Raw genomic sequence first — 18,905 nt, 5'->3', positions numbered from 1 at the left:
TTTCATTTTGAGTTTGCCATCTCCTTTTTACAATCCCTTCAACCATGCAATGACATAAATAAAATCAGCTGATGTGATGAGCCAACCTGTATAATTGAACCATGGGTACTGACATAAGTGATCTTCATACATACATATGTACGTATGTACACATGATCATGCTTGTATGTTACCTTATCATACTTCCAAGGCAGTACAAAAACTTATAATGTATCCGTATTAGGGTGCTCCTTATAAATCAAATTTCTGTTTTTTTTTCCATACTTAAGTGTTGATTCCGTTTGGTGACGTTTAAAGGGTGACGCACAGGGATCAAAAGTAACGTTCCATTGAGTCATTTCATTGGAACAATCTAGATCAGTACTATGAGATTTGGTAGCACTCAACGAATGTGTACACATAATAGGGTGCCTGTTATTTTCATTTTTTTTTTGGATCGCTCCATAAAATTAAAACAAATTATCAAACTAATAACTAATAGCTGTGTTTTTTTTTACTTCTATATACCATAGTACTTGTAGACCTGTACTACAGGTTGACACTTTGGTCAGTGTCAAACTATTGTGGAACTCAGTGGAACCTGCCTGGGACAAGCGTTTGACACTTAACGAAGTGTCAAAATTACCGGGGTTGCTGTCGTGGAAAGTGACGCAGTAAATTTTTTTGAACGAATTTAGTATGAAAATCTAGTGCACCTATATGGGTCCTACAGAAAATTATACAAAAGTCTTGAATTGGGGTATCTGAGGAGGCGTAGTTATTCCAGTATTAAGAATACAAACACGGGTGCTAAGTTTTTCTGCCCGTTCAAAAGTTCTACGCGAAAAACAGTTTGAAACCGAGGTCGACTGCAATAACCCGTACAAAAATGTAGAAAGAGAAATGAAAAAACGCGTTTTGTCCTGTTATCAATAGTCCAAAGGCAAAAATTATTGGAAGCGAGGCAAAAACGCGCATATTAATACTCCCCCAACGGTTTTGGTCATGTTTTACCAATAGTCCCCGGTAATAAAGTATCACAATTTGTTAATTAAAATTGTCCAAAACATATGGATTTTAAAGAGACATGTAATTAAGTGCTCGTTTGAAAGTAAATAAGGATATTTCTTTATAATTTGACAATAAAAATTTTACGCAGTTTTCGTTAGCTGCTACTACACTTTTCTTTGACCTAAGAAGTACAACAGTGCCAAATAGCTTCCACAAAATAAACGAACGAGAACAAGCATTTTATCAGGTGAGCGTGGCTGTGTATGTGCGTTCTGCTACATATCCTACTTGTAGACCTGTACTATGCTATATACGTTTACGCTTAAACTTTATATGGACTGCTAAGCGACAAACTTTAAATACACCTCTGAAATTGCTGCGCATAAAATTTGTCCTACTAAATTTCAATACGCATTATACTCAGATGTAACTGAAATATGTGTGTATGTGTCACCTTCTACACTAATTCTATGTATTCTATGTGTGTCCACAATTCATCGCAACTGATTCAGCTATATGTTATACCCTATGGCCATCAGAGGGTTGTGTCTCCGCTTTTCGGTACACCCTGTGCTGTAGCTAGTTATTTAACCACTACCGCTAGATGAGCCATAATGTATAACATTGGATTAGCAAAGAAAAGGAGGTCCTAAAGGTTCTTAATTATACGATCAAAATTTAACACGCTTTTTATTAAACCAATTAGGACTGCGATATAAACTGTAAGATTTAGTAATATAGGTGTAAAGTTTTAATGTTAAAAATATATAATTATGTACAATATGGATTTTTTTTGTCGCAGACGAAGCAGCGTAACTTATAAAGTGTTATATTTCATTACAGTCAATTTATTTTTTACTTTTTAGTTAATTTTATTAACCAATAATAAAAGCTTATTTTTAAACAATTTTTTTTTCTTTAATTTTATTTTTTACTTTTTAGTTAGTTTTATTAACATGTAATAAAAGCTTGTTTTTAGAAAAACCTTTTTCTTAAATTTAATTTAAATATCAATTATTTTTTAATTGTTAGGAGGGTAAAATATTGTTCAAATTATTTATGTAATTTTACTAAGTTATTTGTAACGTTTCTCATCCTATCCATTTCTTTTAATGCATCAACATTACAAGGTTTCTTCGAAGTCAACTTTAAACAGTCAAGTTCTTCGAATCGAAGACCTGCTAAAGACCTAACTCGGCTTAAAGCCACATAAGCTTGACCAGCAGCAAATAATTTGCAGCCTAGATAAATAACAGCATGATCTACAGTAGTTCCCTGCATTTTGTGCACAGTTCAAGCCTACGACAAGACAATCGGGAGCTTCTTCTTTCAGCTGTGCCGTGATTAAATGTAGAAGGAAATTGGACTGATTTAGGCTGTATTATGTGAACGCCATCGTTACCAAAGTCTACGCGAACCGATGGTATATCGTTATGGTATAGTTGAGCACGTCTGTAATATGGCCATATAATTTCAGTGATGTGACCTATTGCTCCATTTACAAGTCCCTTAGCAACGACAACGTTAGATCTCAACATAACTTTAGCACCAACAAATATTTCTAGTGGTTTTGGAAGACCTCCTGTTTTGTTAATGTTTGAGTGTATTATATTATTAACATCAATCTGATCATTGTTTTTTGTTCCATCAATTAATTGATCTTGCTAATAATCAGTTATCAGCTGAGTGAAAGAAATTGTGCTTTTGAAACGATACGTTGAGCCAACTGTCAGCAACCAATCGATAAAAACGTTGAGTGAATAGAGCGGAACATTTTTATGCTTACTAATTTGTCGTAAAGTTACAACTTTTGGAATGCGCCCCATGCTTTGTTCAACTCATTCAAATGAATTTGTATATATGTGCATACACATGTTCACGTGTTCTTGCAACAACAAAACGTCAAAGACATACATAGAATATACAGATTTTCGAGAAAACATATCGTATGTGTTTGCCAAAGTGGCTTCACTTCGGATATCAGCATCTTCGGTTGTCAGATCTTTCGCGTTCAACGCTAACGCGGCGTCAGGATGAAAAAGACTCTCAACCAAATTACTGATACGAATCGCTACGTTTAAATAACCCTGACTGTGTATGAGTACACGATTTTTTATATAATGATGCGAATATATTGGGGCATATTCATAATAGAAATAAAATGTGACTAAATTAGTTGAAGCATTTTTGACAGAGAGCACATGTAAAAAGCAAGATATCAATAAACCTTTGCATACTGGAGTTAACCATGAATCAATAATCTCCCCTAAAGATTCCGTAAGGGTAAATCCTCAAAGCAAGACACGCTCCTCCAATTTGATAATCGGCGTTAGTGATAACACGGAAATTGACGTTGTTAGCTCTAGGAAATGGCATCACCTATCCTCCTTCAAACCAAGTGTTACTGCGGATGGTCTTATTGCTTTTGTTTCCAAAAACACTAATATCAGTGTTCATCATCTCACATGTTTTCCTCTGGTCAAAAAGGACGCGGATATCAAAGATCTGACACGATTAAATTTCAAGCTTTGTGTATCGCCTGCACTAGTGGATACAGTTTTAGATCCCAAGCTCTGGCCGGCAGATGTTAAAATTAAGCCTTTCAAAAATCGTCGTAAAGTTGGTCAAGGTGGCGGTGGTGATGCTTAGCAATCAGCAGTGCCAGGCAAACATTTTTCTAGGCATGTCAGAATTTATTTTCAAAATGTCTCTGGCCATAGGACTAAGTCCAACTTGCTTTTTAATATGAGCTCGCATTTGGAATATGATATATTCGTTATAATAGAAACATGGCTCAACTCTAATTTTTTTGATGGTGAATTCTTTGATCCCAACTTATATAATGTCTACCGCAAAGATCTTGACTACTGCAAAACTGGACTTTCTAGAGGTGGTGGAGTCTTAATTGCCGTGCGCCGTCATTTTCGGTCATCACTTGTGGACCTGTCTGACATGGATTCGTTGATCGACCAGCTTTGCGTCTCTGTTCAAGGCAGCTCGAAATTGTTTGTATGCGCTTCATATATTCCTCCGTCTAGTGCGGATTCTGTATATAAATCGCATGTTGACAATATTGTTAGTTTAATACATACTCAGGATGGTAGTAACTTTTACTTACCAAATATCGAATGGAATACAAAGTATTTGGTGTTTAAAAACAAGTACATTCGCTACAACAAGAAATTTAAAGCGTTAAGTAAGAGGCTGTATATTAAGTTCACCCGAAACTTCGAAATTTTTGGAATTATGTAAAATCCAAGAAAACTACCTCGAGTATTCCCTCGTCAGTTTTTTATAGTGGATTTCATACCTCTTCACCTATGGAGGCGGCTAACCTTTTTGCAGACTTTTTTCACTCCAATTTTGATACTCAGCCAGTTAGTGTTCCTGAGTCCTCCTCAATGGTAGACTCTCCCATCAACTTCGGGGCTCTTACTCTTTCTCCAGATGGCATTGTTGATGGAATCCGGAACCTCAAGTCGTTTTCTCACACATATATTGACGGCTTATCGAATTTTCTCTTTAAAAATTGCCTGAATCTAGCCACCCCGCTTCTTTTAATCTTCAACATATCTCCCGAGTGTGATGAGTTCATTGATGCTTGGAAGTTAACCTTCATATCCCCCATTTTTAAAAGTGGTAATAAAAACAATGTTGCCAACTATAGTCCAATTGCGAAATTATCTACTATCTCCAAACTTTTTGAGTATGTTGTAAAACAAAAAATTAGTTTTGCTGTCAAGCACTTAATTAGTGATAGTTAGCATGGCTCATGCCTGATAGATCCACGGTTTCAAACTTAGCAATTTTTTCTGATTTTTGCCTTGCAGCTTTCAACAACCGTCTTCAAGTCGATACGGTTTATACGTATTTCTCCAAAGCGTTTGATAAAAAGTCAGTCATCAAATCTTGATTTCTAACCAGCCAGATTGGGCTTTCGCTCTATATTTTTGTCTTGGATTAAGTCCTACCTTCACTCACACAAATGTGTAGTTGTGTTGACAATACTCACGCCAAGCCTTTTATAGCATCCTCAGGAGTACCGCAAGGCAGCATTTTGGGACCACTGCTTATTGTAATTTTTATTAATGACATTTCAGCCTGCTTTCAGCATTTCCATTTTTTGCTTTACACTGATGATCTGAAGGTGTTTATATTTGTTTCTACTCCTTCTGATTAAGAAAACATTCAGTCTGATCTGAACAACGTTGCTGATTGGTGCTGTAATAATAATCTGCCTTTAAATATTGGTAAGTGCCTTCACGTAACCTTCTCTAAGTCTCGTTGCACAATACCCACTTCATATTATATTGACGGCTCTCGACTGTCCTCACGTACTGAGATTTCTGACTTAGGCGTAGTTTTCGACTCGCATTTTTCGTTTACCACTCACATAACCTCGATAATTGCTAAATCCTACTCGGTTTTGGCTTTTATTCGGCGATTTAGCTCTGACTTAACAGATCCTTATACCCTTAAGTTGCTGTTTACGTCTCTCGTACGCTCTAAGTTGGAATATGATTGCTTTATCTGGAGGCCTTATCATGACTGCCGTATCAAAAGCCTAGAGCAAGTCCAAAAAATCGTTTTATGGTTTGGCCTGAGGTCTTTGAACTTTCCTTACAATGCCAGATGTGCACTCATTACCCTCCAATTACTTCAAAGTAGGAGGACCATCCTTTCGCTTCCCAAGGCAGTCGGTTCTATGTACCGGAGCGACTCGGGATTTTTCCCGACCAAGGACTGTCATTTCAGTGTGACCCCATCTAATTTCTTTCGTCCCTCCCACAAATTGTCATCCTCCCAGCAGCTCCTTGCAGCAGGACTGCTCCATATTCTCTTACTCCGGGAAGGCATCGAATCCAATCCGGGTCCGTCTCCTGACCCCGGTCCTGAGAAATGGTTTTGCTGCATCTGCCGGAAAGGAATATTTTTAGGACGGTCATGCTCTGTTCAGTGTGTCTCGTGCAAGGGATGGTTGCATCGGACAGGTTGTTCTGGGATTGATCCCAAAACCCGACGTCCACGTAACTTTTATAAATCTTTTGTGGCTCCTTGCTGTTCACGTCCAAGGGCGTCCCGTAGTCTACGCCTAAGCGCCCCCACTACCTTTCAGCAGCCCCGCTGCTCAGCAAGCCACAACAAGTACCCGCTGCTGCTCGCGCCCCACGGCGCCAACAGCTCAAACAGCTGATACCACTCATAACTACTACCTTCGTAGTAGAGTTGGTAGCAATGCTGAGCATCAGCCCCTGCCCCCGTCTTCTCCCCCCCTCTTTTCCGGCAGCAATCGTGCAGGTCAGGGAAAGACTCTTAGTCCCTACCTCCGTTTGCACCGTCTGCCAACACAGAATATATAGGTTTGCGACATCCGCCCAATGCAACTCCTGCCTTGGGTGGTGCCACTTTCCTAGATGTTCTGGTCTCCGCGACGGCAACCCCCCGACGGGTTTCATCGCGCCATGTTGTCAGGTCGCAAACCCAAATCATCCGGGTACCCCAATGCTTGCCCAAGCACGCCCAGTCCCAGGGCCACAACAGCAATTGCGTCCTGGCCTTCCACAACCCAGGCGTAGTCACCCGTCACTTACCCCCAGAGTGGCGACGTCTCCCCTTATGCACTTCAGAATTCTGCAGTTAAACTGTAATGGAATAACTGGGAAGATTACGGAGATAGTCGATTTCATGAAGCGGCACAACATCCGCATTGCAGCGATTCAAGAGACTAAACTCACAGCAAGATCTGCATTGCAGACCTGCTCTGGGTATAATGTTCACAGGAAAGACCGCGAGAGCGGAAATGGAGGCGGTCTCGCGTTTATCATACACCACTCTGTGCAATATTATATATTTGGTCCTGGCATCGACCGCAGGGACAATGTCTTAGAACGTCAAGGCCTATCTGTCCGGTCAGGAGATGCAAACCTAGAAATCATCAACATCTACATCCCTCCTGCCACCTGTTTGCCCAGTGGATACCGCCCTAATATCAGGGCCTTACTCACTGGCAACAATCGCATTGTCTTAGGAGATTTCAATGCCCATCATGATATATGGCACTCAAACTTGCGGGCGGACAGTAGGGGTGAGATGTTGGCGGATCAAATAGAAGAAACGACGTTCTGCACAATAAACGGAGACGCCCCCACACGTATGGTAGGAAGCTGTCACAGCTCGCCAGATATCTCAATCTTGAGCGCAGAACTCGTAAACTGCGTCAACTGGCAGCCGATGTTAACATTGGCATCCGACCACCTGCCCATACTTATTTCGCTTGAGCGTACCGCCGACTTCATCGTCACTGAAAAACGCACTTTCATAAACTTCAAAAAAGGAAAGTGGGAAGAATATAAATCCTTTACAGACAGCCGCTTTGCTGCCCTCCCTATCCCGACTGATGCCCGCCAAGGGGAGCGTGCCTTCCGTAAGGTCATTAAATCCGCCTCGGCACATTTCATTCCCGCCGGGAGAATTCCCTAAATCCGGCCCCACTTCCCGGCGAAAGCCGCAAACTTAGCGAGAGAACGTGACCGTATAAGACAGCTTGATCCAGGCGACCACCAAATAAGGGATATAAACCAACGCATCAGATTGCTTGTGGATGAACACAAGCGGGCGAAATGGGAGGAGCACCTAAGAGGTTGTAACCTCTCTACCGGTGTGGGTAAACTTTGGTCCAGCGTAAAGTCCCTATCGAATCCGACTAAGCATAAAGACAAAGTTTCCATCGCCTTTGGCGACAAAGTGCTGTCGGACGCGAAAAAATGCGCGAGCGCTTTCTGCCGACAATATATAATGCATCCTACGGTCGACAAAGATAGACGGAGAGCCAATAGACACGCACATAAACACAAATTCAGCGCGTCACCAATCACCATCACCGCTAAAGAGGTTGAGGACGCCATTGGTCGTACTAAACCATCCAAAGCAGTGGGCCCAGACGGCATAGCCATGCCGATACTTAAAAGCCTAGGGAAAGAGGGTTTCAAATATTTAGCGCATGTCTTCAATCTGTCTCTTTCCACCTTTGTCATACCTGAGAAATGGAAAATGGCCAAGGTGGTCCCGCTACTAAAGCCTGGGAAACCAGCTAACATAGGTGAGTCGTATCGTCCGATATCTCTCCTATCGCCAGTGGCAAAGACGCTTGAAGCCATTTTGCTCCCTTATTTCCAAGCAAATTTGCAGCTAGCCCCTCATCAGCATGGCTTCAGAAAACTCCATAGCACTACCAACGCGCTAAATGCCATTAGCACCCAGATAAGTTGCGGTTTAAATCAATACCCCCACCATAGAACAGTACTCAAAAGCTTTTGATACGGTCAACCATGGCTCGTTACTGCAGGACCTGGAAGGGTCTACCCTTCCCCCATGTCTTAAAAGGTGGACCGCAAATTATCTGGGTGGTCGGCAGGCATCGGTGCAATTTAGAAACGAAACATCAAAACCAAGGAGAATTAAACAAGGTTCCACAGGGTGGTGTCCTATCCCCACTTTTGTTTAATTTCTACATATCTAAGCTACCTTCGCCACCAGAAAGAGTTACTATCGTTTCCTACGCCGATGGCTGCACAGTAATGGCCACAGGCCCAGGCCCACAGATCGATGAGCTATGCAACAGAATAAACGGATACCTCCCTGATCTCTCCAGTTTTTTCGCCTCGCGAAACCTGGCATTATCACCGACTAAATCTTCCGCGACCTTATTTGCAACATGGACGCCCCAAATGTTGACCATTTTGAACATACACGTCGATGGCACTACGCTACCGACTGTCCTACACCCCAAAATCTTGGGTGTGACTTTTGATCAGGATCTACATTTTGGTGAGCACGCAGCCGCAATTGTTCCGAGAATTCAGCGCCGTAACAAAATCCTCAAATCCCTCGCTGGCAGTACTTGGGGAAAAGATAAAGAAACGCTCATGACTACATACAAAGCAATTAGCCAGCCGTGCTACGCGTCACCCATATGGTCGCCAAGCCTAAAAATCACCCACTGGAAGAAACTACAGGCCTGCCAAAATACTGCTCTCAGAATCGCCACGGGCTGTCTTCTTATGTCTCCAGAACACCATCTGCATAATGAGGCCAGAATACTCCCCATCAGGGAGAGAAATGAGATGCTGACCAAACAGTTCCTGTTGAATACCCAGAAACCTGGGCATCCCAACAGACATCTGATTGATGAACCAGCACCGCCTAGGGGCTTAAGGAGTCATCTCCGTAAGCATTTTGAGGAAATACGGCACCTGAGAACCCAGCCGTATGAAGTAAAAAAACACAAGCAGGTCCTTGGTGAACTCCATAAACAGGCGTCGGACCTTTATGCCGGGAATTGCCGGTGAATTCAGTACTTAGCGAAAATTATCCAAAACTTGCGGAAGAGGAACGCATACTCCCCAGGGAAACGCGTGTCACTCTTGCTCAACTTCGTTCTGGATACTGTAACAGGTTAAACTCTTACCTATCCAGAATCAACCCCGACATACAAAATGTATGCCCCGCTTGCAATGTGTCCCCACATGACACCAACCATCTCTTCAATTGTAATGTGGAACCAACGCCTCTAACACCCCTTTCCTTATGGTCCACCCCTGTTGAAACGGCAAGTTTCCTTGGACTCCAGTTAGAGGATATTGATGACAATTTGTGATCGGTCGCGGCTATTAGGTGGGGCGAGCATTGCTACAACAACAACAACAGGACCATTCTTTCTCTTACTTTTGTCTATGATATTATTAATGCTGTGGTTGATTCACCACGTTTACTCGATAGTATTTGTCTCCATATACCCCCTAGATCACTTCGAAATTAGGATATGTTTTATATTGATTGCGGCCGGACCCTCTATGCCTCTAACGCTCCCATTTTTAGAGCATTGAGGGAGTTCAATACCATCTCAAATTCTTTGGCCATTGACTTTTCTTTGCCCAATACCACCTTCAAATCATTCTTGAGTGTAATAATTTTTTGATTGTATTGCTAAGGTCTGTATTTTTAAGTACAAACTCAAGCAGTCTGTAAGAACTTTAGACTATTTTTGAAATTAAATAAATAAATATAAAGTTGTGTCAAACAGTGCTAACTAACTTAAAATCATATTTTATTGTAACTTTGAATATGTCACGTTCAGTTTACAACTACTCATTTCAGATCTCTGCTCTGTGGGTTAAATCTGTAAAACAAAGGCCCCTATTATGAGCATCTTTCGATCTTCGATCTTCGTTGGCTATCGAACATTGAAAATCGAATTTGAAGTTGGTATTATGACACCTCATCTCTGTCGAAATTTTCGTTGTGTACCGAATTTTGTAGCGAATAGAAATTTGTTGTCGACGCTGTATCGAATAGAAAAAGAATTGTTTAAAATGTAAGTTTTTTGTATTTATCTTCTATTTTTTTACTACTTGGTAGTAATTTTAAACTATTTGAATTAATTTTATATAGGTCCAAGGTCGAGAGTACAAAATAACAGCTTGAAAGACTGGTTTCAATTATAGAAAAAAATCCCCATATAGCAAAAGGAACTTGCACAAAGGTTCAGGCGACAAAAAAGTGGGATGATATAACAGTGGAGCTGAACTGTTTAGGACCACCAGTAAGAACGATGAAAAAGTGGATTAAGGTGGATTAAAGAACCATAGAAGTCAAAATCTGTATAATACAACTTTATTTTTGTCGTCTCAGGTGTGGGCTGACAAGAAGTCAAAAACAAAAAAAAATATCGGAGAACATAGTGGAATACCGTGCAACTGGTGGTGGACCAAACAGGTTAAATATCTTTACGCATTCAGAAGAGTCTATAATGGGTTTGTTACGTCTTTAGACCGGTGTAGATCCACCTGGACAAGAGCATGGCCTTAGTACTAATGCGAATGAAGAATGTGAAGATATGATTGTGGAGCGATTATATAGTGATAACTTAGAATCGGATGAGAATTTGGAAGTAAGTGGACAAAGTGGTGCACCTGATGAGGAGAGGCCACGAAAAGCAAATCGAAAAAGGTGCAGCAAAAACGATAGGCTCAAACTATTGCAAGAGCAGACAGCAAATCAAAAAAATGTTTAAGAAGAGATGCTGAAAACATTGGAAGAGATCAAAAAAAGTGCTCTTGAGACAGAAAAGTATGCGAAGAGAACTTATAGCTTGGAGTATTATTATAAACGCGATTTTTTGAAATTGAAACAGGAAAAGCTGGAGTTGTTTTTGTTTTTTTGTTTTAAACATACATATGAAACTGAAGTGATATTTTTTATACCAAATTTATAATAAAATTTAAGACTGTATTATGAAAACTGAAAATCTTTAGCTTTTAAGAATCATAATGAATTTACCAAATATTTTTTTATATATATACATGTATATGAATTTTTTATTTCAATAAAATGAAGTATCTACAAAACTCACAATATTTAGTTTCTGATTTCTTCTGCTTCCGAGTTGGTTGTGGATTCAATTTCGGCGAATGGGATATCATGGTCGTCCTCTTCATTAGATAACTCTTCTACAGAAATTTGTATTGTGCAAAGCCGCAAACACGTTTATAATTTGTATTGCTTTTTCTGGTGTGTAGTGAAGGGCTCTTGCCTGTTCCAAATGTGATTTCAAGGTCGACATATTGAACACGCAAGAATCATGTGTTGCTCCCGGATATTTTGCATTTATGTATCGTATAGTCATAGAATGGTCACAAACCTAAAAAATATTTGTTTAAAGGTGTATACTTATGTATTTACAATCTGAAACTAATATCAAAATGATATACTTACAATCATAGCATTAATGCTGTAGAATCCTTTTCTGTTGTAATATAAATGCTGTAATTCTTTTTTGGGAGCAACAATTTTAATGTGTGTGCCATCAACACAGCCAATAAAACCTGGAATTCTGCTAACATTATAGAAATGCAACTTTGATTGATGTAGCTCAGCCTCTTCGTAATTGAATTTTATCCATCTTTCACAAATAAAGTTTTCCAAGACATGCAACACCTCTTATAGAACCACAGACACATTCGGCTGGGCAAGTACGAGTGCATTTTCGTTTCCAATGCTAAGTTGGTAGGATCCCCGAGCACAAAATTTGAGAACTGTTGCCTATTTTAGAATATTACGAATATGCTTGGCTCTTGTGCATTGCTGAAGCAGTTCATCTGTACTGGACAACAAGTCCATGAACGCTTTTTTGGACAGTCTGAAGTTTTGAATAAATCTATAAACAAAACTTATAATTTCAACAATTTAACAATTTATTTAGAAAGCTACACTTACGTGGTGGAATTCATTTCCAAAGGACTTGAAGCATCCCTCACGCGTCTTCTACTTCTGGCTAGCTCCAGTAAGCTTTTCTCTTCATCTGACGAATCATCAAACCACAATTCTGTCGTAGTTATACTTTTATTTTCAATACTTGCATTTAATAACTAGTTCTGCTTTTGTCTATTTATTTTATTTTATTTGACAGCTGATGGAAATGTGCTATTGTGAAATTTCGAATTTATCGAAATTCACAATAATGCTTGCCTTCATCGAACGTGCGTCATAATACCGAATGAAAATTCGTTCGATCAGCTTTTTCGACCACAGTCGAAGATCGAAAGATGCTCATAATAGGGGCCAAAATCTAGTGCGCAGAAAAGTATGCAACATTGAGCGATAACAGCCTAACTTATACGTTCGTTGTATACACAAACAAAGCGAAGTTACCTCGTTCTTGACCCGCTGTAGGTTATTCACCATCCCTCTAAACAAAGGACTTAGGCTTTTATTCCCTCGTGAACACAAATCTTTACCGATAACTCTGTTATCGAATTCTCGCAAAGTAATATTGCATTGTCATGGGAGTTATACATGTGTGCAAAATTTCAGCACAATCGGTCACCGGGAAGTGTATCACATCTAACTTGCAAGATTTGATTACAGATAACAGCCAAGTGAAAGTGAATAAAAGCTTATAATTTATAATAAAAAAGCTAGAGTGCTAATGATTAACAAATGGGTCGGCAAGTAAAACACGTCCACAAATGTAGGGAGAGGTACCAAAAAAACTCCTTTGAATTAAATAACTTTCGTCCCAAGACTGATATTCAAAATTTTACTTCTGTCAGGAGCATTTGCACATTATATTGTTGTTCTTGTATTTTTCATATAAATGTATAGTTTTTCTATCATGATTTAAAATGAATGTAATGTAATCATTTTATGGCCTTAATAGCTAGTTTTCAGTCTTAAAGTTTAAATTTATGGGTTTTCGAGTGGAAAAAATATGTTAAATATCGGATGCCCTAGTGCATATGACTGTAAGTGCTACCAAAAACAGAGAGTATACTGTAAAAAATTTTCCACAAAAAACCAAATCAACAGAGCCACTCTACCCTGTTGATCCGAAACTGATCCAGCTATGGAATCGTAAGATACGATTAGGGATCGAAAACTATTTTTACTCAAGCGATAAAAATTTGGCTATCCAAATATTAAAAAAAAAAAAAAAACAATAATGTATTATGGATCTAGTGAGCACGCATTGTCCCTAGTTCACATATTTCATGAATGCGATACACCATTTCGGAGCTATTCTGATTTTGAAAACTGGGGCCATATGGTCACTTACGATCACGTATCGAAAACAATTTTCACTCAAGCGATAAAAAAGGAGCTATCAAACTTAAAAAAAAAAAATATTAATATATTATGGTTCTAGGGAGTATGCTTTGGCCCTTATTCACATATTTTATTAATCCGATTCACCGTTTCGGGGCTATTGTGATTTAAAATAAGGCATTCGATTACGGATCGTATGACACAATACCGCCTCTGCATTCGATCACGGATCGTATGTTACGATTCGGCCCCAGATAGATATCAGGATCACAGCGTTGTTGTTGCATTTGCATTTTAAATTTCTATCCGTATCTGGGTCACGCTTCATTGGAACGCAACTAAAGTTAAGATTTCTCGGCGTAGACTCAAATAATGAAAATTAAAATTTTTTGTTTTCTAATAACCAAGATCGACAAAATTAGGTAATAGTCTAGTTGAGGGGTCGACTGCTAATACACTACCAAAAATATCGAGAGGGGTGTCAAACGCCGCGTCTTGATATCAGTATTAATAATCCGAAGGCGGAAAATATAAATTTTAACGCGTTCAAAAGATATTAACAAAAAACCGAAAAAAGACCCGCGGGTACCTCCGAAACCGGGGGTCGGATCCATAGAATTTTTGCGCAGAACACCTTTCTGCGTTGGCGGCCTTCGGCCGCGCTTATAAAAAATAACCCTGGGCTACGCCATGCCAAGTCCGGGTGTGTGGTATAACCGTGGCTACCGCCACGGTGATGCACACATTTTTTTGTGGGTACTAACACAACAACAACCACATGGAAATCGCCACATTCAACTGCAAATATCTCCGGACAGAGATAAAATTTTTCTTTTCCGCCTTCGGATTATTGTTCTCGAGATTAATACGCGTCTTTTGACACCTCACTCGATATTTTTGGTAGCGTATTAGCAGTCGACCCCTCAATTAGACTATTACCCAAAATTACAGTAGACTAGTCGAAAATTTTGAAACGTACTAGCTGTCATTAGAAGCAACGATAACTTATTTATTACTTTGAGCTCCCAAATATCGTGTCCACCAAAGTGCAGTTGTGTACTTCTGGGTACACACACAAGGCGTTTGCCAAACAATTCGGTTGAGAGAAGTCTTAATATAATTTTAGAGATTTGATACGAGTAGATGGGTGTGGTCATATTGGAATCAGAGTAGCCGATCGCTGCACCTTACCCAGCCTTTGTAGACACTCCATGCCTGACAACCATACCGAAACATCATAGAATAACAAGGGCCTTACTGCGCACCCTGTGCACTATGTATAACTGAATACCCCATTGGCGACCTTGCAAGGTTAACAGGACATTATTTGCTTTTCGTCATCTATTTTCAGTGTGAATATTACAGTAAAATTTGCTGCTCAGAATAATGTCCAGATATTTCACTCGGCTGTGTATGTAGAGCTCGGCTCATTTCAATTTACATGGCTTAAATTAAGGCATTTTTTACCGCATCGATAATATTAGCATCTTTATTTTGGAAGGATTCACCTTTGGACCACAGTCTCTTGACGATATTTCGCAGCAGATCGCTCGGCGTACGCAATAACTGGGCAACCAATACATTTTAGAGTGGAAGTGAAAGTATGAGAACAAACCATGTGATGGGTGCAAACCTTGTGATGGGATCATCTTCCAGGCTTCAAATAATGATCTTATTTGCACAAATTGTATCAAGTATTTTATTAAAGCAAGGGAAATACCTCACCCTTTTTAAAGGTGAGCCCCTTTTTAATCTTATTTGTAATGATGAGGAGGACAATTTTAGGCGTGGGGAACCGGACTCAATTCACATTTCGTAGACAGCTATTAGCCCCTCTACAGTTTTGAGGAGGATCTAAGACGTTGATTTAGGCTTGAAGATCTATGGGTTCACGTGATGAGTTCTTTCGTCATTAAGTATGAAAATCATTTTAGTCATTAAATTGAAGCGAGCAGCGAACTCCTTAAAAGTAGTCGTTTAATTGTCACAATTTCTTAAAATATCAAAGAATCTCTCCTCGGGTTAAGGCTTACATTATACACGGATCAATAGATACCGAGTTTATATCCGGAAAAAGGCTGCCCATATATGTAGTATTTCTCTTAACCTTCAGGAAATAATTTTGCAATTACAACAAGAGCAACTAAGAAGACCCGATAAGTCTAAGCAACTGAAAAACTGAAAACTGTTTTTTATACTTTTTGAAAATGTGAAGGTAAAGTTTAGGACATTACTCTGTATAGCGAACAATAGCTCAGATGAACAAATCGTCTAAGAACCTAAGGGACATTTTTATTAAATCGAGTTACCTGCTTTTACTGCCATGTTGTCGTGATGTTAGTTTATTGAATTACTGAAATCTAACAATTTTCAAAATTAACTGATAGGTATATAATAACAAAATAAAATAGTACGATAAGCTATCGTTACGCAATACCATCTATTTGCTAATAAAATTTTACGACTAGTCAGTTAAAAAGCGAAATATGCAAACAATTTCATAAAAACGCAATTAGCACAGCAATTTTTAAAAACACGATTTTTCGAAAATAAATTAACGCCAAAAAGAAGCTGATAAATTATCAGTTTGACAACGGGAACTATTTAAATGTTTTTACTAGTACTACGAAAAGTAGTGGAATATTTTATAGACGCCAAATTTACATTAGTTGGTATTAATACACTTGTAGTTATACCCAGTTGTGAGGAGCATAGAAAGTATTACAATATCGAATGCCTGACGCTCCGTTCGTACGTCAACTAACATAGCAGCGTCAGTAAGCATAAAGATACTTCACATTTATTTGTTAAACGAATTTATTCCGATCCAGAATAGATTGATATTAAAATGAGTTGAAATCGAACAAAATATTGTTTTTGTTGTTGTTGTTGTAGCGATAAATACTCTCCCCGAAGGCTTTAGGGAGTGCTATCGATGTTGACGTTGCTTTGCCCGATATAGATCGGGTACGTTTCGGTAACAATCAGCATTAAGGTACAAGCCCGACCATCTCGGAAACGATTAAATATGACCACATTGAACCTTCAAGGCCATCCCGCAACATCCCCTAGCTTCATGCGAAACTTGTGGTTGCCCGGCGCGGCTTCCGAAGGAACAGTATTCTCCACGGGTAGGCGAGGCTGACAATTGGGTTGGAGAAGCTATAAATAGCGCTAGCATCCCTTTGAAAGGGTTGCGCCACACAACCCCTTGCATCGTTTGGTTATTTTATTGGCCTCTTACGACAGGCATATCTCCGCGGGTATATTCTAAGGGGTTACCCCCTTTTTCACCAAAATCTAAATCCCCAAATCAAAATCCCCAACACGAAATCCCCATTTTCCGTGTGAAAAACATTCAAATTAGGTTTAAAATCGCCGCGATTTTATGTATGTATACTCACTAATTGAATAACAATTAATCTAAACCCTTTACAGCTCCTAAAAATTTACTAATATGTAAAAATCAGAGCTGGTAGAAACAAATAAAATTACCATTACCGTTACAAATACCCTGTAATTGAAAACACCAATTACTAATTATAGCTACATTTTATTGGTACTTGGTATTAAATACACGCATTTTCAATTATTTAAATTTTTTTAATTTTTTGTAATAACAAAACCTTTTTCATCGTTAAATAGCAAGAACAATACATCATTATACAAACTCAGAACTTTATTTATTAAAAAGTAGCCATCTAATTTTTCAGAATAAATAAATACTAAGAGCATGAAACCAAACCTTCCGTATGTGTGCAGAATTGGCGGCAAAACAGACTATTTCAGAAAGGCTCAGGCTTTGGCACAGACCGAGGAAATATAACAAAAAGCAGCAGTTTCATTCTCAGACCGCTGAGCAAAGGTCGTCTTAAAGTTTTTTGTTTCACATTAAGCTGGATTTCATTAATAGAAAATATGCTTAGAGAAGGGATCTTTTTGGAGACCAATGGTTTATAGGCTCTAGGTACCACGATAGTTCGTGTTGGAATGATCGCAAGGTTGCCAAATTTAGCGGTGAAATTTATTTTCTTCAAACTGAGAATGGGCACAGTCCTAGAAAATATAATGTTAAGCGAGAATTGTGAAATAAATGTTTAATAGAAAGTAAGGTTGACGTTTTTCTGTACTGCGTTAGCTTGACGCGAGTGTTTATAACATTTTTGTGCGACCTCTTGGATTATAAAAGCTAAATGCCCGAGTATTCACGGTGTTCTGTTCTCAACAGTTCATTTATTCCGTAAAGCAGCAAGAACTCGGGGTTCAGTTCAATAACAAATTTGATATTTAAACTAAGAAAAGAGAGTTTTTATACTCAGTTGAGCAGAGCTCACAGAGTATATTAAGTTTGATTGGATAACGGTTGGTAGTACATATATAAAGGAATCGAGATAGATATAGACTTCCATATATCAAAATAATCAGGATCGAAAAAAAATTTGATTGAGCCATGTCCGTCCGTCCGTCCGTCCGTCCGTCCGTCCGTCCGTCCGTTAACACGATAACTTGAGTAAATTTTGAGGTATCTTGATGAAATTTGGTATGTAGGTTCCTGAGCACTCATCTCAGATCGCTATTTAAAATGAACGATATCGGACTATAACCACGCCCACTTTTTCGATATCGAAAATTTCGAAAAACCGAAAAAGAGCGATAATTCATTACAAAAGACCGATAAAGCGACGAAACTTGGTAGATGAGTTGAACTTATGACGCAAAATAGAAAATTAGTAAAATTTTGGACAATGGGCGTGGCACCGCCCACTTTTAAAAGAAGGTAATTAAAAAATTTTGCAAGCTGTAATTTGGCAGTCGTTGAAGATATCATGATGAAATTTGGCAGGAACGTTACTCCTATTACTATATGTACGGTTACTAAAAATTAGCAAAATCGGAGAAGGACCACGCCCACTTTTAAAAAAAAAATTTTTTTTAAGTAAAATTTTAACAAAAAATTTAATATCTTCACAGTAATAAGTAAATTATGTCAACATTCAACTCCAGTAATGATATGGTGCAACAAAATACAAAAATAAAAGAAAATTTAAAAATGGGCGTGGCTCCGCCCTTTTTCATTTAATTTGTCTAGGATACTTTTAACGCCATAAGTCGAACAAAAATTAACCAATCAATTTGGTAGGGGCATAGATTTTATGGCGCTAACTGTTTTCTGTGAAAATGGGCGAAATCGGTTGATGTCACGCCCAGTTTTTATACACAGTCGTCCGTCTGTCCTTCCGCATGGCCGTTAACACGCTAACTTGAGCAAAAATCGATATATCTTTACTAAACTCAGTTCACGTACTTATCTG

The 18,905-nt window shown here is 38.9% G+C and overlaps 1 protein-coding gene across 7 annotated transcripts in view; it reads right to left on the bottom strand.

The window, feature by feature from the left end:
• The window catches only part of ldd (lipid droplet defective), a 149,734-nt gene that overhangs the window by 114,740 nt on the left and 16,089 nt on the right, over positions 1–18,905 (bottom strand). The window lies entirely within an intron of this gene.

This window comes from Eurosta solidaginis, chromosome 4 (assembly GCF_040869045.1).
Source record: "Eurosta solidaginis isolate ZX-2024a chromosome 4, ASM4086904v1, whole genome shotgun sequence".
Taxonomy (NCBI): domain Eukaryota; kingdom Metazoa; phylum Arthropoda; class Insecta; order Diptera; family Tephritidae; genus Eurosta; species Eurosta solidaginis.
Note: the sequence above shows the minus strand (reverse complement) of the source record. Positions and strands in the feature narration are given on the sequence as shown.